The sequence below is a fragment of the Rhinolophus sinicus genome, linkage group LG03 (genome assembly GCF_036562045.2).
Source record: "Rhinolophus sinicus isolate RSC01 linkage group LG03, ASM3656204v1, whole genome shotgun sequence".
NCBI lineage: Eukaryota > Metazoa > Chordata > Mammalia > Chiroptera > Rhinolophidae > Rhinolophus > Rhinolophus sinicus.
The window spans coordinates 198,531,344-198,550,730 of NC_133753.1; the positions used below are offsets into that span (position 1 = coordinate 198,531,344).

The window sequence follows — 19,387 nt, forward strand, 5'->3', positions numbered from 1 at the left end:
CTCCTGTGTTGATTATTTTTGTCACTTTAGGTCACACAGTCCAGATTCTACCTCTTGTCCCACTAATTACTGAGTGAATACCTGTCTCCCTACTTCAAAAGATTGTACCCCCCCCCCATTGTTCCGTTTATTCCTCATCCCTCCCTCCACCTCCCAACTTCTAGCCACAGTTTACTTTTATATTGTCAGGTTTAATAGCATTTGCATTCTATTCCATAACTATACTTAAGAATTCTCTGATTTCTATCTGATTGATTCTAAAGCTTAGAAAATCAGTGAATTATATTTATATGGAGGTCATATGTCATTCACTGCAAAGTGGAATCACATGCTACAATTGTATTTTCTTCCGTTTATAGCTTTTTGGTTTTCCTGGAGTTTCTAATTGCCTTGCTTTTTTTGCAGCAACTGCTCTGATCTTATCTCTAAGAGCTAATGTTTCTAAGGACATCATCAAAGCAATGAAATCTCCCACCATCATTATTTTTTTTCTCCCCAGAGACCTCCCTCCTGGTGATTTCTGCTCTCCTGGGCATTTAGCGATCTAGGCCTCTCATCCTGGGACTTAAATTCTCAGTGCCCTGAGTTGTAGCCACTATTCACTCAGATCCATGGCCGAGGCCTTCTGGATTGTCTTCTTGAGGTCCTCATAGTTTTGTGGGAGTTCATCCTCGTGAAAGAAAAGGTTGGTGCAGGAGGCCTAAGCAATGAATGTTTGCACATTTGCACTCTATACTCTGCACAGCTAACGCTAGTTCCATTTGTAGTATTTAAGGCTGGGTTTGCCTTAAAGATAGCCTGAGACAAGGCATCCACTGCAGGTAGTTTGCCTGGGAGTTACTCCCAGGGAGCCCTGGTGGGAGGTGGGAAAGAGGAAGAGGAGAAAACCAGCCGCATAATGTGCAGCAGTGCACAGGTGAGCCTGGGAGCTGGCAGGGACCTCTGGGCGATCATGTGATAGTACATCCTCTGCTTTACCTCGCTCACGGGGGGAGGAAGTCAGAGGAATTAGCCAAAACTTCCATCAGAAGGTCACTGCCGGGGGACAGGACACGGAGTCTGTTTGCCTCAGCTGGCAAGTGATCCCAGATGGAAAATCACTTTCTCTTGGAACTTCAAAGTCCGTGCTTAGTGCCATTTAGCATAAGTTCCCTGCTTCTTGATTATTTCAAGGATGTCCTTTTTGGAAAGATGCAATATCTTCTTGAATTTTCTCTGAGCACAATATAGCTTCAGAGTTTTCTTTTGTTCCCTAGGTTGTCTCTCTCCTCCAGAGCCCAGCTGTTCTATTTCCTGGTTCGTGGCGCCCACGGGCAGGGGCTCCCAACCAACAGGTTTCACAGCAGGTCGGGAACTGGCTGTGAACTGGTCAGTGTAACAGGAAACCCCAGATGAGGAGAGCTTTCCTGGGGGCTCCAGCCTCCACACACTGAGTCCTGGCTCAACGTATCCCCCACATACTTCCCTTAACTCCTTTTGGAAGAGCAGGTTTGGGACAGAAATTAGGTACTCAGTACTGGCATGTTCAGTTTGAGATGCTTGTAAAAACCACAAGCAAGGGCATCAAATGGGCAGATGGTCAGATGGGCCTGCATTTTGGGAGCAAGTCTGAACTTGTATCACAACTGTTGGTCGTCAGTCTGCAGATGGCATTTAAGCCATCTGAATGAGTCTGAATCAGATCTTTGACAAGGAAGAATATAGACAAAGAAAAGAAGAGTCTTGAGGACCAGAGAGGAACCAGTGAAACTGGGGGGCTTAAAATAACAGACTGCACTGTCTCCCAGGTCTGGAGGCTGGTGTGTGATGTCAAGGGGTCAGCAGGCAGGTTCTTTCTGAGGCTGAGGGAGGTCCTAGTGCCGGGTCACTTACTGGCAAGCTCTGGCCCCTCCCCTTGTAGATGCCCCCCTCCAATCTGCCCTCATCGCATGGCTTCTCCCTGTGTCTTCATGTCTCTTCCCTTTGTGTGTGTCTGCCTCTGTCTCCAGGTTTCCCTTCTTGTAAGGACCCCAGTCATACTGGATTAGGGCCCGTCCCAATGACCTCTTTTCACCTGATGATGTAAAGATCCTGTGTCCAAATAAGGTCTCCTTCTGAGGAGCTGGGGGTCAGGCCTGCGACATGTGCTTTGGAGGGGTCACGATTCAGCCATAATGCTTTCTCGGTGCTCAGATCTAGCCGCCCACACTCTCAGCCCCGCCAGGGCCCTGCCTCATTAAAAGCTGCTCTGTCACACACATGCGTCTGTCTGCCACCACCACGTGGCCTGCGTGCTTTCTAAAAGGCATAGTTCATTTTTCGAAAATTTGCTTATGTCACTCAAATTTCTATTGTAAATATGTAAATTAATCCAATGTTTTACAATCTGATGGATGTGAAGAGAGGGCTATTTTTTTTTTAGTGAAAATCAAGTTAAATGCTTGGGGAAAACATGTTAGCAAGAAAAGTGACTTAATTGCTATGAAATTAATATTGGACAAAATAACTGTAAAAGGTTAGAACGATCTCTGAGGAATCAAGAAAGATTCTTTTTACTCAGGTTCTTTTGCAAATGATCTTGACCCGCTTGAAAGAGCCCCAAACTATAAACTGAAGTCAATGTACTGTGTCTGTAGTGTATAAAACAGGGGGGAGTCTGCTCAGTCTCTTCAGTGAACCGATGCTACGAGGTGAGAGCTGGACTCTGCATGGACAGGTTGCCAGGTTAGCACCATACACTTGTTTAAATGTAGATGAAACGTTTAAGGTGTGTGTGATTGTAATTCCCCTCCTTACCTGTACTCAGCTGACTCAATGACCAGCCCAGGCTGCACGGGAAGATGGACCCTACACTAGCATCACAGCTCCCAGGTGAGGTCAGAGGCATTTGTTTCCTGCCGCGTGTGCTGTAGGCAGCTGAGGCGGGCTGAGCCCAGGCTGTCACGTCAGAGCTCGGCTGCCGGTCTGTCCAGGCTGCCTCACGGGGGGGCCCAGAAGCAGCCTGGGAAGTCTTAGGAGGCACCGTGCATTGGACAAAAGGCATGGTTAATTGTTAACACGCAGATGGATTTCGATCTCCCTTTAATTGTGTCTAAGTCCCTTTCCCAGCCGCATGCATGCTTTGTACGCTGGATCCTGTTTCAGCTTCCCATCGAGTTTTAGGGGAACGCCATAGCTGTTGGGGAAGACACTGCTGCGTCCATTCTCACACCCGCAGCGGGCAGCAGACAGAGTGAGTGTCCACTGTCTGACGCTTCTGGACACTTGTAGGCTCCACGAATTCAAGAGCCAGTGAGATGCACAAGGGCCTACCCTCTGGGGCTGTTGGCAAACATTCTGAGCACCTCCTGTGTGTGCGAGATATTACGTGATGGAACGGGTACACAGTCAGGCAGGACACGGCCTCCTGCAGCCGGCAAACAGGACGATAACTGGACCATCAGCCGCTGGCAGGGGACTGTGGAGCAAGGGGCCTGCAGGGGAGGCCAGGTGCCGGGCTGGGCCCTCCGTGCATACCCCTCACTCAGTCTCAAGGCAGCTCGAGGGGCTGGTGTTTTCCCTGAGCTCAGGCGCAGAGGCTCAGGAAGTGGCAAGCAGATGAGTCAGCAGGGACCCGGTGAGGACACCCAGGCCGCCCACTCTCTGCCTTTTGGGCAGACTTGACCTACGGACACTGATTCCGTGCCCTCTGGCCTTTCTCTGGAGGCTCGTTTTCTGTTTCAGGGCCCAGAGTGTCACCACACCATGTACACTTACACGTGCACAGGTGGATACACAACCTCCAACATACTTTAAAACAGGCCCTTTCTGGCAACTCGGCCAAAGCACTCGCTTGTCTTCCTCCCTCCGAAGGTGACCTCTTGGTCAGTATGTCAGCACAGGCATCGGAGCTGCAGTCAGCTGCCGGCCATGGTGCTTATACCCCCACCTCCTGGGAGTCCAGGCCACCGAAATGTTACCTGGGGCTGGGCTCTGTGATTGATCCAGCTAATTTCTGGGGCTCCTTGCTACAGACACATGCTGAACCGTGGCAGCTGGCAGAGACCTGTGCGTCACGCCCCAGTGCATGCTGGGAGCGCAGCGCCTGTGCAGGAGCCCTTGGGGGTCAGGTGCTGCCTGACAGGGGGAGGGGGTGTGGCTTCTGCAGAACCAACAGCAGGATTAAAACCCACTATTTCGGATTAACACTGCCAGGAGCCCCTGCCCAGGTGGGCAGGTTGCTGTTTGGTTAGACAGCGTTTTTACTTTTGTGATTCTAAAAGCAAAGCATATCTTTAGACAATTTGGAACATATGAAATAATTAATCTTTTAAAATTACCCATTAAACCTTCTCACCAAGATACTACTATGATAGGTAGACGGATAGATAGATAGATAGATAGATAGATAGATAGATAGATAGATAGATAGATCGATGATAGATAGATAGAGACACATACCCTGGAGACATGTGATTTTTTGCAAATGTGTGTGTCCTGTCCACACTTTCTACCTGTTTGTCTCATAACGTTCTAGCGCTTGATTATGTATCTGTCTTTGAAGAGCCTTCAAACTCTCACTCACGGGGCTATTTTGCAGCTGACTCACTGGACTTACTTTTGCGTCATCCTTGCTCTTACACAGGTGTGTTGTTCCCGGTTTTTCCCTGTTACAAATGATACTGTGATGAGAGTTACATGAAATGTTTGTGTGACTCTCTGGTTTCCTTGTTTCCTTTTTTGTGTGTTTGTTTTCTTTTCGTTTTTGTTTTCTTTTTCTAGAAGGGGTATTACTGGATCAAAGCAATTAAGCAAAGTGCTCTTGATAAGCCTTGCCAAAATGCTTCCCACTACAGTTGAACTAATTTATAGGTCCACCCATCACCCATTTACAAAAGAGCCCTTCTCACTGTACTGTCACCAACCCCAGCTGCAGCCATAAGCCGAATGTGTGTCAACGTGATAGGTGAGAACTTGGTATTTCCATCTTCCTTTTGTTTTATCAATTTGCGTGTCTTTGCTCTCCATGAGGCTGGATGTTTTTCAAGTGTATTGGCGGTTCTGGATTTCTTTTCTTGATTTGATGGTTCATATCTCTTCTATTTCATTTTCATGTTTTTCTTACCAATGTCTATGAAAATAATTGGCAATTAATCTCCTAGTCTTTGCATAACATTTTTAAATGGTATTAATTAAAGGGGGAAAGATTTGACTCTCTGCTTTCCCCAAGCATCACCACCTTGCATTTCCAGAGACTTTTAAAAGGTCAATGCTACTTCAAAGTCAGACCTCAGTCTGGATGGACTGCCACCAGAAGGCAACAGTGTTAGACATGTTCCACTGGTTTTGACATGAGCTAAAATTTTTAATTCTTAAAATGTCAACCTCATAAATTCACCCCCTTAGACAAAACCAGGTGCCGGTCAGTATTCAGCAGATATTCACTTGGCCACAATGACATTTGAGCCCTGAGCTACAGTCCCAGAAAGAGCTACACTCCATTTTTGTCCTTAAAAAGCCAGAAATTTAGATGTAAAGATGAAATATCAAATTTTTTGTCTTTTGCTCTCTTTAAATTCCATTCATTCACTTTTTCCCCCAAACCCAGTAACTTTGGGTTAAAACATAAAAAGCACTTATAGTTTTGGTGCCGATGGAATCAAGAATCATATTTTAGTCTCTGAAGGTCTATATAACAGATGCCCAGAATAAATATTTCATCCTAAAATAACGGCCTTCACCCCCACCTTGGGACCAAGGGTTATGACATCTGCTTCTGTTACAGGTCCTGTCCTGGACCCCCAGCCATGGTCAGGTGTGGGTCAGAGGTACGCCAGGAGTGGATGTCATCTCCAGGAGAGTCCCCTGGAGAAGGTGGGGGTTCATTTCTGGCTGCAGGATGGGATTTAAGTGTCTTAGGTCCTGTCCACTCTAAGGTGAGGCTAATGAGGGCAGACCCCTCTCTTTTGTGTCCCCAAGGCCCCTCCCTTTTTGGAGGAGGGCATGCAACCTGCTAAGGTGCCCAGATTGGTGGCTCCACTCGGCTCTGGGCAGGCTCCATAGTCAGAGACTCAATCTCCTCATCCATAAAATAAAGACAACAGTAAAGCCACTTTGTTGGATGTGGAGGCTTGGATGATACGTGTTAACAGGGAGCTCAGTGCATGAGCCAGAACAGGCCCTAGTAACGGAGGCTGTGTCTACTCGGCTCTCCCCGTGGAACCATGGCAATGCTCGCTACCTACGAAGTGATGGATGCCAGAGTTCCACTAAGGGACAAATCTAAGGTGTTTCTGACAATAACAGCCAGAAAGTGAACCAAGTCTAAACTCAGGTCCTACTTTGTCAGAGCACCACGGGACCGGATAATATAACTCCCTGGGCATGGACGCAGTGCACATGGTTATATGTCCCCGGGCATTTGGAAGGGCCGAGGGCACCTCTATGAGGCCTGGTTTTCAGGGACAGGCAGAGCAAGGGACACAGTGACCTGTGAGTTGCCCTCTGAGCTGAGGCACCGTTAACAGTGATAACGATGGGGGTGAAATTCATAATAGAGGCTTCCCAAGTGACAAATCATGGGATGGGACATTAGATGCTCAGGCCCACTGCCTGGCTGCCCAGCTGACGTGGAAGCAGGCCTGTCACTCGAGCTGCACAGTCTCCTGGAAGACCCATGGGAGGCTGTAACCCCTTCACACCTTATTGCTGGGAAGTGACTTTGTGATTTGACACATTAAAAACAGGTTCAAGCGAGGCTCCTCTCCAGTGAGTTGGAACCTCGGATTGACAGGCCTGCCTTCGCTCTAGCACAGGCTGGCTCAGACAGGAGGGGATGGGAGGGGCGGCAGGGGTGCGAGGCTTTACTGACATGCTCTGCTCTCAACGCCCCCTTATCTATGGGGAGACACTGGGGAAGCTGTTTAATTGAGTCGTCCAATAATTCATAACAGAAGAGTAACGAGAAGCTTCCGGTTCTGGGCCCTTGGTCTGTGGAGGGGCTCGTGCAGGGTATTCCTATGGCTGAGCCCCTGCCCAGCCCTGGTCCAGCGCCAGCCCCCGCCCCTGTCCTTCGCAGACCAGCCCACCCCTGAACACTCCTTCCCAAACCTAGCCCAGCCCCAGCACAGTCTACTCCTGTCTGGTTTCCGCCCCAACCCCTGCCCGCCCCACACCTGCCCAGCCCTGCAGGCGAGGAGCGCGGCGCCCGCTCAGGCCGGCGAGTCCGCCTGTGGCCAGCAGAGGGCGCGCCTCCCGGAGACGCGCCGGCCGACCCACGGGGATCCCGCCCGAACCCCGAGCCTGGCCCAGGCCGCGGGCCCCGGACGCCGGATCCTGCGGGAACCAAAGGCAACCTGCCCGCAGAGCCGGAATCCGGGCTACGGTCCGGGGCCGCAGTGTCCAGGGTGCGGGGAGCGGCCCGCTGTGCAAGTCAAAGGCGTTTGTGCCACCTGTTGGCCCCGCGCCCGCACTGCACGAGCCGGGCGCGCGTGGCTCCGTGGCACCTGCGGGGACCCACGCGCAGGTCTCTGCGACCCCCGCTCGGGGACCCTGAGCGCCTGACGCGCAGCAGCGCCAACTGAAACGCCAGGTGACAGGTTCCCAGCGGCAAGGCGTTAAGGTTGGTAAAAAGGAAACACCTGAGTAAATACGTGTTTCTTTTCAATATTGCAGTATTTCTACCCTTAAAAAAATGTCTTAAATCTGATATTTGGAGCGCTGGCAAGTTGATTAGCTGGTGTGTTTCCAACCTCAGGTTACGGCCAGCATGTGTTATTTTCATGGGAAGCAAGGACTATTACAAACAATAACATGCCTCGTGTTTTGTACGCACATTTATTTTTATCTTCTTTTTAAAGAATGAATCTTTTCAAACACATGTAAGCTACGAGATATATGTACTCGAAGTGGACATAGATATAAAGAAGTGCATGGGGTTCAGATTTACAAACAATGATTTTTATAACCGCTTTGGCCGGATGTAACCTTTCCTTCTGATACTTGGTTGCCTTAGGATGTTTGTTGGAAAGTCCGTGGAGTTTGGTCTTAATTGCAGGTTGCAGTCTGGCCTCATAAATACCTAGAAAGTTGAGGGGAGTCATGGTTCTGTTCACAACTTAGTGTGCACATTCTAACCAAAAAGGAAAGCTGAGGCCACACAACAGTGTGTAGAATAAGGTGTGTGCTGGCCCCACGCCGCAGCGTCCGACGCGTGATCTGTGTGACTCGGGGTTTTGTGGCGTTCATTTCTTCAGACAAAAAAACACATATTTTTTATCATGAAATGTATACACCACAAAAACATGAAAGAGTGTTCTAATTATAGCTGTTGATATCCTATTAATAGAAACAAAATATGTTTTAAATGCATAAATGCGAAATGCTAAAGCACAGACTCCCTTCCAGGGAAAGTCATCATCTTTCATGACTGTGTCCTTCTCACTTGCCCTCAGTGGGACGCGCTCTTACCTTCCCGTCACTAAATAAAGCAGGACTGACATCGTAAAGCGTTGTATCTCTTACCATGGTCAGCAGATGTTCTACAGCAGTACGTGTTTATTGGTATATATTTTGTTTATACAACTTTACATTCATAAGCTAAATGCAGTTAGTCTGTAATGTGAAAACACCTCATTTATAAGACAACAATGTAGCAGGAGAGACCTTGGTCATAGGAATGTGAGGAGCAGGGAAAAGCAGGGGGAATTCTGCTGTTTTCATTATATTATATTATATTATATTATATTTATTATTTTTATTATTTTTATTATTTTTATTATTTTTATTTTTATTTTTATTATATATATTATATTATATTATATTATATTATATTAGCAAGTCTATATATAGATATAGATAAAATAAATAAGGACTTTATATATTTCAGATTATATATATATTATATATATATATAATAACTAGGGCTGTTAGCCAAAAGAATATATTATATATAATATGCGTAATATATAATATGCTGTATACACGTAAACATATTTCAAAATGTCATGTATATAAAACCCAGCTATGAGAAGGATAGTCAGAGTTCAGGGCTGGAATGAAATAGAAGGTAGGGAAAGGGGAACTGTGGGGATGTGTGTGTGTGTCTGGGTGTGTGTATGTCTGGGGGGGTGTGTGTGTGTGTGTTTTGTTTTGTTTTTTTATCAACACTACATCCATATTGGATCCAAGTTGCCTGACTTAACAGGCTCCTAAAGATAATTTTGGATTTTAAGTGTGAACAATAATTAATGAATATCACATCATTCTTAATGGCATCTCCCATTCATGCACACACACACGCAAACACACACACACAAACACACAAACACGCAAACACACACACGCACACAAAGTAAAGAGGATGAAGCATTTTCAGCCATCCCAACAAAGCAACTGGTCAGAATCTAGTGCTGAAAGACTTCACAAGTGTCTCCGATAAAACGGCTCAGCAGTAGACGCTATTATTATTGCATGAAAACGTAGTCTCCTACAATAGTGTGGGGCGAACAGACGAAAATTTCAGCCACAGCCTGTGGTTTTCAATAGTAAGAATAAAGAGATGTTTAAAGAAATCTTAGTAAAAGTGAATATGTAAAGATAACAGTCATATGCCAAGAAAAAGTCACTGCGATACAAGTAATCATGATAAAGTCTTTTCAAGAGCTTATTAATTGAGGTGGAATAATGGGAGTTTGAAGTGAGCATGTTTAAAACACTGGGAAGCTTGGGTGGCATTCTGGTACTACACCCAGCGGAGAACTAGACGTAGATTTAGATGGGTGTGGCCCTGAACAGAGCAGCGGCCGTGTTAGGCTCTGTGGGTGCATGTGAGCTAAACTCCTGCACAAGCAGGAGCAGAATAAACGCAGCCCAGTGGACTGTCCAGGGCCCATGGCTTAGGGCTTTGGGTGGTTCTGTGGGTGGCAGCACTCACAGAAAGACATGTTACGAGTTTAACTCACCCAGAGGCAAATAGGGAAGCTACTTTCTCTACCACAGCCCACGAACAGTGTGAAGAAAGGGCATTATTATTTACAGAAAGCTCTACAAATTCATGTAAGGAGACAGAATACTATGCAGCCACTTTTTCAGTGTTTATTGAAAGTTTCAGGCCCAGTTCTGGGCACTAGAAGAAGAAGGATGGCTCGACATGGGTCAGTGGGAGAAGTGGGTGTATGAACTGGTCATTCTAAACAGAAACAATTACAGAGGCTGAGTCACATATAGTGAGACAGAAGGCAGGAGAAAACGCCAGCAGGAACACTTTTACAACTTTTTTCCTATCCACCCATTCATCAATAAATGGTTATCAAATGTTTACCATTTTCTGAGATCCCTGCTAGCAGCTGAGATCATAAACAGGGGGGAAGTAAAGGTTGGAGCCTTTAAGGAATTAGTCTGGTGGGGAAACTGATATTACCATCTAATCCCATAAATAAATGTGAAATGACACCCCGCTGGTTGGTGGCTTAGGGACGTGACACATGCCACTAGGAGCATCACGGTCAGTTTGACCTGCCCAGGGAGGTCAGAGAAAACTTTTATGACCAAGGGACAATTCAGCTACACATGGCACAAATTCCATCAAGAATTGTGGTCTAATTCTTCTCCCCTGATTTGGGGCTGGGCGTGTGTCTCTGCATAACAAAACGTACATGCACAGGTACATGCACTCATTCCCCAGGCAGGTAAGGAAGGGGACAGCCGCTGCCTTGGATTTCAGGGTCACTTGCTCCCAGCCACCTCTGCTCAGGAGGCGCTTTCTAGAACTCGGCCACTGTGCGGTGGTAGCTCAGGCTACATGGCACGGCCATCACCGCAGACACGCCAGCCAACAGATGGACCTCGCTCCCAGCAGACGCCAGCATCACCTTCCGGCCTTCAGGGGACCCCCTGGGGTGTGCAGCCCAGCCGAGCTTCTGGATGCAAGAGCAGCCCCGGGGAGGAGCCCTCGGCCAACCCATCGTGACCGCCATAGATGGTTGTCATTTGACACCACTGCATGTTGGGGTGTGTGCCACATGGCAACAGAGAACTGGGACAAGTAGGGTCCTGGGAGGTAGGATGCTGCCAAAAGGAAACCGAAAACATGTGACATTGGTTCTGACACCAGACGCCAGCAGAAGTTTGAACGGCCTTGATGAAACTTGGAAGGGCTGGACGGGATGTGACGTGAGAAAATGTTCGATTGGACGCCAGAGGAAAGGAGACCTTTGTTATGTGGTGGCAAAAACTTGGTACTACTGTTGCCTGTAGTGACACAGGACATAGAAAAGTTACCTATCATGGTCTCGCTGAGGAAGCCCTAGGGGGACACCGAAAGTGCCACCTGCACCCTCTTGCCGCCTATGGTGAGGTGAGAGGAGAAAGATGAACTAAGACAACCATTTAGTTTTTGAGCAAAGTGTGCATAAAGTGTGGCCGCAGGGCAAAGATCAAATTAAGGGCACTGACAGTAAATTACAGCCTCTTGGAATTGGAGGCATAGCTGTAAGACCCTTCAATCAGACCTCAGAATGACTCGAGGTAAATATATATCCTCTCTATCAGAGGAAACACCTTAGGGAAATGCCACACAGACCCTTCAGCCGTGCCTGAGAGGCCTGTGGAGACGTTGTTCCGAGCAGCCCCACAGGCGTCCCAGGCAGACAAGGTTTATCTCAGATAGATCTGTGAATGTGCCTTTGGTCTAATAGAATGGGTTATAAACTGATACATAAAACCCCATGGAGTTTTTAAAGAAACTAATATACTTGACTGAAAAGGACTGAGATAATAATAAATAGAAGCCTAAATAAGTTAATTAATTAATAATAATAAAAACAAGCGTTTGGAATCCCCCAAACTTATATGGGCAGGAACCGAGCCTAGAACGTGACCCAGTACAGTCACAGTCCACTTCTGACAGAAAAGGCAGAACCAGGAGCCCCGAGGGCAGGCCCAGGGCTGTGGAGCTCCCCGGGAAGAGGACCAGGACTCGCTGAGGACGTGATGACATGCGCCTGGCGGGATTTCAGAAACACTGACTGCCATGCCTGTCCTGTCTCCTTTCTGAACCCAGTGCTTATCGCAGCCTTCCTCGCTCAGTGTCCCTGCGGTATGTGGAGTGTGTGGGGGGAGATCTGCTTAGATTAGAGGCCTTGGGACAGAGAGAACGTACACAGAAGCGTGGGCTCTGAACGGGGGCCTTAACGGGACAGGGGAAGTCACCCAGTAAACAAGTGGTCGTGGAGAGAAACAGAGGCAGCAAATGCGGGAATTCAGTCCCAAGGAAATAGAAATCATAAAACAACCTAAAGAGAACTTTAAAACTAGTACATTTAATATAAAAGCGAAGACTTAACAGGAAGATTATAAATATAAAAGGGTCACCATAAATCAAGGACCTCTGGATGCTAAGAAATCATTTAAAATGCTAGAAGTAAAAATGATGTACCTTGTTGGAGAAGCAAACGTGTGAGAAAACGTAGAGGATTTAGTGTGAGCACATTTTGAAAAAGGCCCCGTAAAAGAGAGGGCAATGGGTTAGGACAGCAGCTGGGGGATACGGTGGCCCCAAGGGACATTCCTGTACACCAACCAAGGGACAGATCTCAGCGTGACAGGCAAGACGCCGTGGAGAGCAACAGGCCGCGTGTTCAAGAGCACACGGGTGTGACCACAGGGCAGGTCACCTGCCCAGAGGAAGTGGGGTTCTGGGGAGAGGGCAGATCTCTAAAGGAGCAGAACAAAGCAGAGGGCTGTGCATGGTGACCTTCTCTGGTGGCCTCGTTACCTCTGACCTTCAGAAACGAAGCCAATGCAGGAACGTTGTGGGGAGGCAAGTTGGCAGGCACGGAAGGCTGGAAATAGCATAGCTGGGGTGGGGGTAAGCGGCCGTGAGGACAGAGGGACACGGGGGCAGCAGCGAGCCTATTTGAGGCTGCTGTCCTGGACAGTGAGGGACAACAGCCGCCCTGCTGGGGACTGTCCTCGTGCGCGCCTGGCTCTGGGGTGCAGCCCTACGGAAGTGGGAGTTGACTTGGCCAGTGTCCAGGGTTAGTCAGAGGCTGCAAGGAGAAGAAAGGACACCTGGGAAGGTAACTGTGGCCAAGAGTGTTGCTGAAACCCTCGAACGTGGACACTAAGCTGGATGGGAAAGAGGAGCGAGGGGGCTGCAGGGAGGCAGGTCTGCTGAGACGGAAGGGCAGTCCTCGAGCCACAAGACAGGACAGAGATGAACTCTAGGGCGTACAGTTGGGCGGCAGGACCTATGGGAGCTGACCTGGTCCGCCGGACACGGCAGTGGAAGCAGGAGAAGGTTCCTGAACATGAGGAGGTCAGGATCAAGAGGTCAGAGTGTCAGGTGGCTGGTCTAGCAGAGGACCCCAGGGTGCAGAACAGCAGGTGGGAGGTGACCCAAGCCAGATGCCAGCGACGCTCCCCTGAGGGAAGGTGCAGAGCCAGCACAGAAAGCCCTGAGGAACAGTGTGCGTTCGTGAGCACAGAGAAGCCCAGCGCTCTGAGGGAGCCGTGGAGCAGAGTCCTGCAAGGCGGGAGCAGGGCCTCCCGTGTCACGCGTCGTGGCTGGACTCTCACCCAGTCCTGCTCGTGCTAGAGAGGGACGTGGGCCAGGTGCGAACCTGTGCCGAGCCTCAGTCTCCTTGTCTGCCAAGTGGGGATGGTAACTTAGGGTTGCTGTGAAGGTTACATGGTATGCTCACCTCACACAATGGTTGTACAGTCCACAGTGTTTGTCATTGTGAGACAGGTTAGTGAGTGTGATTGTTAGGTAGACAGGGAGGTCCCTGGTGGAATAAACAAAGACAGCCATATCCTGAAACTCCAGGTTTTGAAATCACTCCTTCACTCCAGGATGTAATGTAACAAGGCCTTGAGGTTAATCATAAAATTCCTTTTGGCCTGACAAACGGAGCAGATCTGATAGATAAGAGTGGGTTCCTTTGCTAATTCCTCCAGGATGGGCAAGCAGAACAAACCTGGTAGACGAATTTCATTAGAAAGGGCCCCAAAGCTGTCTTCAAACAGCTCCCCTGCCCCAAGCAGGCAAGGGAAGGTATAAAAGTAAGAGCTTTTGCCTCAGTCACAGGCACCCCCATTCGGGACCCCCTCCCGCTCGGGAGCTGCAACCTCTTCTCCTGCCTCTAATAAACTATCCTGTTTTTAAAACTCTTTTCCTCTCCCTGGTCCGTGTTTCCATCCTTCAGCTTCACGAGACACGATCCCGGCCCACACCCAGAAACTGCCAGCAGATCCAACATCACCTGCATCAATTGCAATTCGTAACCTTAAAAGCATCACAGGCCCCTACTCTGTGCCATGCTCTGTGCCAGGACTGGGGAACAGGAGGTTAATCAATGTACCAGAGCCCAAAGGAGGAAGGCTGGAAAGCTCGACAGATGGATGGCGTATGCGGACAGTAGCGGAATTTAGTGAGCCTGGGACGGAAGAAAAGGCATTCCAGGAAATTTCAGCGAGTTCATAGGCAGATGGGCAAGGGGACCCTCCGCTCTGTGGGAGAGAAACAGTTTAACATACTTAAAAAGCCATTTCCAATGACATGAGACAAGCCAGGTGTGAGGGGGAAAAGAGAACTCACATTTCACTTTTACTTTATAAGGGTGTGAATTCTTCCTACCATTTCTAGGGAGTGAAAATCTCTCCAACCTCCATAAAAATCGCGGCTTCATTTTCCACTATTGTCTCTTCTCAAAGGTCAGAATATGTGCCAGGTATCGTCCCTTGAGACTCAAATGGAGGACAGTTCTCAAGAGTTGTTGGCAGAGAGAAGAAACGAGCCATATTAGAAATAAGAGAAAAATTTCCTATTTCCTTCTTTTTCTTTTTAACATTTTAATCTCCGATTCAAGAATCCTAAAGGAATTAATTCACAGTTTCCAAATACCGTAGTACTTTTGGAAAATTGTCGTGTACTTTTGGATAAAATCCAAGGTGTCTGCTAAGGGGACACTATAATACCTCCTTTTCTTTAAGTTGCCTTCTGAGTGAACAGTAAGAATCCTAACAAACCTTCACTGGTTACCCTAATACCAGTGCCTGGTGACTTATTAGGACAAATCATAGTGCCTTCACTTTTCTATGACCTAGATGAGCACCAAAGATAAAGTACAATGCAAAACAGGTTTGCGAAGAGTCATTCCTGGAAATCAGTGCTGCCATTCATTTTGTTTTCCTTGTGGGACAGCTCAGACCCCCAAAGACAAAAGGGGCCCAGGAGACGAGGTGCCCGGGGAAGGCGGCCGGGAGGAGCTGGAAACACGACTCCAGGCAGCACCAGCTCAGTCACAGCGGCATCCCGTGTGGAGAGCTTTGTGAAGTGAGTCAGTACATGCGGCCAGTGCCCAGGAGTTCAGGCTGGGGTGAGAACACAGACAGAAACACAGACACAGAACACGGAGCTCAAGGAACACGGTGGCCTCTTCTAGGAAGACGGAAGGACACCCAGAGAGGTGAGGTGGCTTTCCAGGCGAGCAAGCTTTCCACCGTGATGCTGTCACTTCAGGTCACTGTCTGTCCCACTGCACTCGGTCACCACTCACCCACCTCCTCCGGTGCCTGGACATAAGAGCTGAGTGTCCCTGTCACCTCCAGGCCTCAGGCAGGAGAGGGTCACAGTGCAGAGGCCAGCGGGGGTGGGGGGACACGTGGCACAAGGAGGGATGCTGGGAGCTAGGCTGGGGTGTGAGCTCATCTCTGCTGCAGACCTACTAGCAACACCTTGTTGAACGTGGCAATGGCTTCCTGAAGACACATTTATGAGGTTTATACCAGAACGTTCCTTTAGCTTTCACCTGGCAATGACACTTCATTCCATTCTACGTGACATGCCACAGAGATAAGCCGAGACACGCTCACTAAATGCACTTGCTGAGCTGGAGGGGCTCCTGGAGCAAAACAGATGTTAGGTAAAAACTCAGGAGCTCTGAACAAAACGTGCACTTTCGTTCGCAGTTACGTGTCAGTGTCGGTTCACTGAGTGCAACAGAGCACTGTTCTAATAGAAAATGCTAATGAGAGGTGTGGGGTATGTGGGCTCCTCTGTCCTAATGTTCATGCGACAACTTTTCTGTAAATCTAAATTGTTCTGAAAAATCGTTTATTTGTAAAACAATCAGCACAGCTATGTTGCTAAGAGATGTGTTAGAAGCCAGACCTGCAACCGCTCGGGAAGGCAACGGATGCCATGTACCTGCATCCGTGACTATATTGCCTGTCTTCCCACCTCGAAATTCCGGAATTTCTAATCTGTAAAGTGTTCAAAAGTCCTGGAAATTATTATGGAGAAAGGTGTTATTGAAACAGAACTTACAGTAATAAAAATTGCAAATAGTAGCAGATTGTATAGACCCTTAAGAGAGAACGTAACACTGTGCATCACGCTTGAGATGCATGTGAATGACAGAGAAAATCGGCCACGTCATCGTAAAGCAGCAAGGGTCAGCATCAAGACATCGACAGGAATTATCTCTCGGGGCGACACTGGGGTTCATCTTGTTCATTGATAACTTCAGAACTTTTTATGGTAAGGAGATGTTTCTGAAAAAGGAACGCATAAACACGTAGTGAAAGGTTTCAGTTGTGAATAAAAACATTAACACTTGTTTTCCTCTCTCTGAATATTAAGAAATAACTCTAGAAAAGTTATTTACTTGGTTTGGGGACAATTTTTGAATTCAGATACAAAGTCAGTGAGAGAATCACATTTGTACAGAAGCCCCTGTTCTAAACAGCTTTTCCTCACAGCTCTGTGTGTCAGTGGAAAGAGGCCGTGGTGTGGCCGTGGGACAATCTGAACTGGACTGAGCCCCGAGCAAACGAGAGAGAGCGTTCGGATTGCATCCCGACGAAAACAACGGCTGCAGTTCTCCGCATCCTGCACCTGTAGGTCTGGGCACTGCGTTTGTGCGTCACTGTGGATGCAACAGAGAATTAGGCCTGGGCATTCGGGTGGCGAGTGACAGGAGGGTACTGAGAGCAAACAACATCAGCAGTCACAGCACACACAGGAGCTGCTCTCTGAGCAGGAGGGGCCCTGCCGACACTGACACAGTCCTGTTCTGAAAGAATGCCCCGGAGTCTCAGCACATGTCCTCAGGATATTGGAGATGGGTGATAAGAACTTCTGTCTGCTGTCTTGTTTCCAGGGCAACACTTCTCATGAGGCCACATTCTCCAAGAAATAGTAGTGATACCTGCGGGATTCTGACTGTGCGCACGCTATGCCTTGGTGCTTTAAAACAGAGATCACATTTCCAGAACAAGTCTTGGGTACAATTGGTCTTCCTGGAGAAATATCACCAAAGAGTCATGAGATGCTTCAGATAGGCCATAGCACGTCACTATTTCTGCCCAAATGTCTGCTGTGGCGGCAACGTCAACCAAGAAATAGCAGCATGCCGTTTCAGCCCTTTTCAGCCTTGGTTTTACCCTATGTGGGTGGGACACAAACGCCTCTGCCCGCGGGATGGTCCGTTTCCTGGCGGGGTGTGTACGTTAGGGGCAGGGCTGCTGGTGGGCGGGAAGCCAGGCCCATCAGTCCTACGGACCCTTCCTAATTCTTCCATTACATCTGCAATTTCAGTGCTGCTGTATTTTCTCTCTCTAGAATTCTCTTTATTTACGATTGAATCTAACCAGCCAACCTTTGGGTGACTTCCCTCTCTTGTCATCAGTCCCATCTCTGTTTCCTTTTTTTCTGTGGACCTGGTAGAACTCTTTTTCGGAGGGTAGGGGTGTGTCATCTCCTCTCTGCGTCTATTGTCCATTCTGACATTCCCCACAAAGTGTTTTAAGCCCAGTAATTGGCTTTCTCCCTCAATGAACCCTGTCTCGTCTGTCTCGGGGGCGACCTCTTACATACAGTTTGTTGAGGAATCAGGTACCACTTCCGCTTCGGGCAGGACGTTCCTGGCAGGCAGGCAGCCCTTCTGCGGCTCCACCCGACCCCATCCCTTCCTGCAGCTCAGCTGCTGCTCTCCGGGCTCTGGGGTTTCCTGTGGGCTCCTCGTGGAGCAGAGCTCACGCGCCTGGTCCTGCCCCACCCCACCATAGCAGGCCCAGCTCCGCACGGTCTGGGCCTGTCCCCACTCCATGAGAGAGCGGTGTGGCACCAGCTCACGTCCAGCCGCAGCCTGCTGTGCTGGGTGGGGCAGCTCCCTCCTCCTCGGGAAAGCCCTAGCGCCCTGCCTAGCAGAGCCCTGGGCGAGCCCAGTGCCAACGAAGGGGCCACACCCAGAGGACCTGTGGCAGGCCACCTTTACCCACAGAGTAACTGGCACCCCAGGTGAATGAAAGTGTAAATTAAGGAAGAGGAACAATTTACCGGGTCAGTCACAGATGTTGTGGAAACTTGCTATCGTTAGAATAAAGGGGAAAAGTTCTGAAAACTAGGCATTTAAATTGCCTTATTGATCTCCAAAAATATTATTAAATATTCTGACAATCTTCCACAAAATCCAATGATCTTTAGGGAAAAAACATGAATTATCCTTTGTATTTGTCAACCAACTTAGCACACACGTCTACATTGGGTTACATAAGGAACAATCTTCTGAGTATTCAGAAGCTAACAACACTAGACGAAGGGAAGCAAGGCCACAAGCTCACCTACTTGCAGTTCCCCGAGTTTGTTCTGTTTATTTAAAATGAATCAATTCAAAAGAGAAAAAGAAAACATTTTCCAATGCCAGCAAAAGTAAGAGCTGCACTGCCGTCTGAGCAGTAAAAGGCATTGGTTTATGGTGGACACAGACTAAGTGAAGGTTGAGGCTCGGTTACCTTGGTGCCGTAGCAAGAACTGGGCTGGCGAGCAGCTCTCGGTGTCCCCTGTGGATGGATGGTGACCAGACTGGACTCGCCCGGGTCACCGTGGAGCCCACAGCTCTGAGAGAGCCTTGCTTTTCAAGCAGCACATTAGGGCCACCAGCAAACGCCACAGGTCCAGACGTGTGTCCTTGGAAGTTATTTTTATCACACCGCACAAGCCTCCTGTGGAGGTGGCACGGCTATAAAAAGCCTCCTCGTGGCTGAGCGAAGCTGTGGCTTCAGCGTGAAGCCCTGCCCTTCCAGGCCGTCCACCGGTGAACATTCCACAAGCCCTTCAGGACTGACAATCCCAAACTGTTGTCCTCATTTTTAAATTTCCAACAGAAAGAAAACAAACCTACTAGGGAAAAGGTGACTGAAAAACAACATCAGCAGTGCCCCCCCTTTAAAACTTGCTCCTTTGTGTTCTGAGGCCTTGGCGTCACCAAGGCCCCCGCCCAGGCCCCCAACCCCCCACCCTGGCACCACCGACTCACTCACCGTGTCGCCAGCACCAATTTATCAAGTTCAGGCTGCAGCGTGACTAGCACTCCCGCCTGTCAGGCGTCAGTGGCCAGGCCACAGGATCGATGCCGTGCTGACG

The 19,387-nt window shown here is 48.7% G+C and overlaps 1 long non-coding RNA gene across 1 annotated transcript; it reads right to left on the bottom strand.

Moving 5' to 3' along the window:
* Positions 1-14,367: 14,367 nt before the first annotated feature.
* Positions 14,368-18,968, bottom strand: LOC141570743 (uncharacterized). Its single transcript, XR_012495206.1, has 2 exons — positions 18,757-18,968; positions 14,368-16,515 (listed from the first exon to the last, which is right to left on the bottom strand). It is a non-coding gene; the product is annotated as an uncharacterized LOC141570743 (long non-coding RNA).
* Between the last annotated feature and the right edge of the window lie 419 nt (positions 18,969-19,387).